Source organism: Phalangium opilio, unplaced genomic scaffold (genome assembly GCF_054372755.1).
Source record: "Phalangium opilio isolate 3A_F unplaced genomic scaffold, DU_Popi_V2 ptg000009l_1, whole genome shotgun sequence".
NCBI classification, from domain to species: domain Eukaryota; kingdom Metazoa; phylum Arthropoda; class Arachnida; order Opiliones; family Phalangiidae; genus Phalangium; species Phalangium opilio.
In genome coordinates, this window is record NW_028324146.1 from 7912644 (window position 1) to 7916974 (window position 4331).

The following is a 4331-nucleotide window of genomic DNA, read 5'->3' on the forward strand; positions in this document are numbered from 1 at the left end:
TTTAATATTGCCGCCGTGACAAATTACCCCGTTTGTGGCCGCCATTTTTTTAAGGGGAAAAAAATTTGAGAGTGGGTCCTTTTTCGTTGCCATTTTCATATTTTTTGAGGATTTGCTCATGGATGGATTTTAAATATAATTTAAAGTAGGTTTCAAGCTTTAATATAAGCCTAATTTCATAATTTTCCACCTTTTGATTGTCCCACAATCCATTTCTAAACTAGGCACTTTTTTTAAGGCGGTGAAATTGCGCTAAGCCTTGGCTTAACGTTCATTTTTGCCGTTTAAAAAAATGTTTACCTCTCGTTGCCCTTTACTACTTCGCCTTCTCGTATCGTCGTACTTTTAATTAAAGTTTAGACTTTGAAAGTAGTGCTTTGTTTTCTTAAATATTACTTAATTGTATAAAATTTCAATATTATAATTGCATAAAACGAATTCAATTTTGTTTGTTGATGGGACGCGCCTTGCATTTGAATTTCGTTCCCTCGAAACTACCCCCCCCCCCCCCGAAGAATTTTTATTTATCGCCGTCTTTCGGTCGCTTCAGCCCGAAAACAGCTGTAGTGAGAATTTAGAAATGTTATTTATTAAAAATGTATGCGCTCAGTGTGTTGTTGTGTTTGCATTTTAATGCTTCTAGAAAATCGTGGTGCGCGTCGAGGTTTACGAATCCAACGTGTGTTGCGAAATGAAAATCAAGGGTGGATACTACATGATCTATGCTTTAAAAGGAATTTGACCGCGCCATGCAGTCAAGCAAAACGGTATTAGGCCTTGCCAAAACTTGACTGAGCTATTGCGCCTTGTCAGATTATCTTGTCTATCTATCAATGATATAATAAATTCACCCTCGGATATCCTGTGACGAGGAGGTGGTTTTAAAGTTACTAACACTCGATTTTGGAGGTAGATACTGTCTTGTGACACTTGATGTAACGATTTTATCTTATAAACAGACTATTATCATAAGCCCATATCGTAAATTAACCGCTGTTGATATCAAAGCTTAATTGAAATACTGATACCAATTTTTTAACTCAATGAATCATCAAAAATTATCTACTAAAAGAGATATCTACTTATATTCCATTCAAATTTCTCGCAACATTTCTAATTAACGAGTAGAAATGTGCAAATGAAGTTCAAACTGATTAATTGGGCAAATTGCTATTTTGGTCACCATTACCGATCACAGATAGATTTGCGCCCTTCAGTAGTGTTTATTATGCTTGTGAAATGGATAGCGAAATCTGTGATTAAAGTTTAAAATGGACATGAGCAAAAACGGCTTTATTCATATCAACTCGATTACCGAATATCTAAATTTGACTAAAATTAACAAAATATTCTATTCATGGTTAAAAATCTTGTTTGAAGCAGCAAGCCATCTAATCCTTATTTACCTTCTTTTGAAAAAAAATAATAGGTTGATACCTCTTTCAGTAGATGATTCATTGATATTTCAGTTTCATTGAGTTTAAAAAAAATTCGTTCCACCATTGGTTGATTTTCAATATTGACCAATCGATAATCACAAATTTTAATAACTAAATTATTAAAACCGGTTCAAAACCATATTAGTTTTGAAACGATTAAATTATAATTTTAAACATATATACTAGTTAATTCCTCGTAGGTAATTAGTTAATTGTCTTAGTCAAATTAATGCTGAATATTACATACAAAAAGTAAATAATAAATTCAACTTCTAAAATTTAAATGTAAAGTGTGTGCATTATTTCCCAATTAATAAAAGATATCCACTTATTTTCATTCAAATTAATTACTAATTTGTGGATAATGGATAGAAAATGTCGAGCTCTAATTGCGATATAGCTAAAATCAATCCCACTGGCTATTTATAATACAATATAACCTTTGCCCTATGTTTACTGTTTTGAATTTTATTTGTGAAATTTAAAACATAAAATAGTATTACAATTTTTTTAATTAAATAATTATTAATAAATTTCAATAAAATAAATTCTGGTTAAATACATAACACTACTTTTTACTAAGTTTCTGAAATTATCAGAGCTAAATATCAAAGACACATATTTAATTGCTCTCATTTCGACATAACTGCAACCGTATAGATTCATTCATTTAATAACATTTTTAAAGGGATGTATTAACTTTTAAAGGTGAAAACCCAGCTGACTTAGAACTTTAGAAGCAGGCTGGGAAATAGCACACTTCCTCTGGTCCAAAACCAGTTTATTAATTGCTTGGACTAGTTTTTTAATTCAAGAAGTGGGGGTTACTGGTCCTCGGGACCAGTTTATTAATTGCAAATCTATTGGAGAGCAAAGGCTGGGACCAGTCCGGAGACCAGTAAATAATTTCAGACACTAGGGGGTCACTGGTCCAAAGGACTAGTTTAAAAAATATCCTTATTTCCCAGCCTGTTTAGAAGTAAAAAAATACCAGGCTGCCAGGCTGTCTCTAACACAACAGAGTTGGCCATTCTCGCTTATGAGAAATGAATCCTTGTCATATGCATCTCTGGACTTTAGGAGCTCCAGGAGTCAGACTCCCAACTGAAGCAGGGTGGGAAATAGGGATTTTTTTAAAACTAGACATTGGGCCAGCGACCCCCTGCCCAGGAATAAATGAACTGGTCCATGACCATTGACCAGGGCGCGGCGTCTGCTAAACTAAAGAAGTGGGTAATTAAAATAGTTGAGATAATGTCTGGACCCTGGTTACCCTAGAATTTCCTTAGTGGTCCTGTGGTCCACTGCTCCCCCTCCGATTTAATTTTTAAACTGGTCATTTTCCCTGTGCCACCGCCTTATTTACAACGCTGAACCAAGAAGTTATATCAGTATCTCAGAGAGAAGATATAAATTCGCCAGATTTCCAGCTTTATTTCCAGTCCTAACGTAGGTCCGCAGTCAATCCCCGTCTCTAAATTACAACCAGCATCTCATTGGTTCTTGAAAACTCACGTCAGCGCGACGACGCGAGTGAGGAAAATTTCCGACTGACTAGAGCGAAATAGCCCGGCGCCTCCTTTTACGTCCCCCCTTGTATTTTGAAAGGGGGACTGGGACTATGGCGCGCGAATACAAAGGCATCTTATATCTTCTCTCTGAGATACTGATATAACTTCTTGGCTGAACTGAAGATTTCTTTTGACCGGACCATAGCCTACTCGATCACGCGCAACACGTCGCAAGCTGCTTGCCCTATAGCGCGAGTCAGGGTGGGAAATAAGGATTTTTTTAAACTGGACATTAGACCAGAGACCCTCCTGACTTGGAATAAATAAACTGGTCCGTGACCATTGGCCAGAGCACGTCGTCTGCTAAGCTAAGGAAGTGGATAATTAAAATATTAGAATTTTAATGTGTGGACTCTGGTTACCCTTGAATTTTTTAGTAGTCTCGTGGACCACTGACCCCCCCCCCTCCGATTTAATTTTTGAACTGTACCAGGCGATTTTTAAACTCGTCATTTGCCCTGTGTTACCGCCTTATTTCCCACGCTGGCACGAGCTGCTTTGCGTTGTCGAGTGCGTGATGGAGCGGGCTATGCCTGGAGTCCCAACCCCCGTTACTTACTACCAAAATACCCACTAGCATAGCCCACTCGATCACGCTCTCTTTTCCCCGGCTACATATTTTGAAGAGGGCACTTTGTAGGCGTATTTATTAACAATCTTGGATCACCTTTGTGGACTTTTAGGGTAGCCCTTAAAAATTGAGTCGGCATTGCCCTGACTATATTGTGTTTAAGGTTTATAAGCTTAATATCAAACAGACGTTAGTTAATGCTACAAAAAAGTTCGAAATTGAAAATCTCGGATCGTCGTTGAGAAGTTTTAAGGACATCCGAATTTCATATTGGGCTTATGAAAAGTTTGAGCTAAAGGTTAAACAGACATAGGCTAAATCAGCGTTTTAAAAAATTGTGTAAAACTGTCAATTTGGTCCTATTTGTGGAGTTTTTAGGGGAGCGCCTCGCGTTTCAATAAAGGGTTGTAAAAAATTGTATTATGTTAATTACAATAAGAATACAAACTTTCAATGAGTTACGTTTTTATTTTTTGGAGTATCATTATAAATAAATGACTGATTGAGCAAAAGTTACGGTCCCATTTTTATATGTTTCTGCTTAGTGTAGATTTTGAAAATGTAAAACAGTTTCTTAACAATCTTAATTAAAATGAAGACTGAAGGAGCAGATATTAATCAAAAATGTCTTGATTAGAATCAAGTCCTAAAAAGTATCGATAAGACTGAGGTTATCACTTGACTGAAGGATCAGATATTAACTTTTCTTTTTAATTGAAACTTAAAGGCATGCTTAAGAAAAAACAACGT

At 36.1% G+C, this 4331-nt stretch overlaps 1 long non-coding RNA gene across 1 annotated transcript; it reads left to right on the top strand.

The window, feature by feature from the left end:
• The first annotated feature begins 514 nt into the window (after positions 1-514).
• LOC149713647 (uncharacterized) lies at positions 515-4093 on the top strand. Its single transcript, XR_016371471.1, has 2 exons — positions 515-3744; positions 3835-4093. It is a non-coding gene; the product is annotated as an uncharacterized LOC149713647 (long non-coding RNA).
• Positions 4094-4331: the final 238 nt, after the last annotated feature.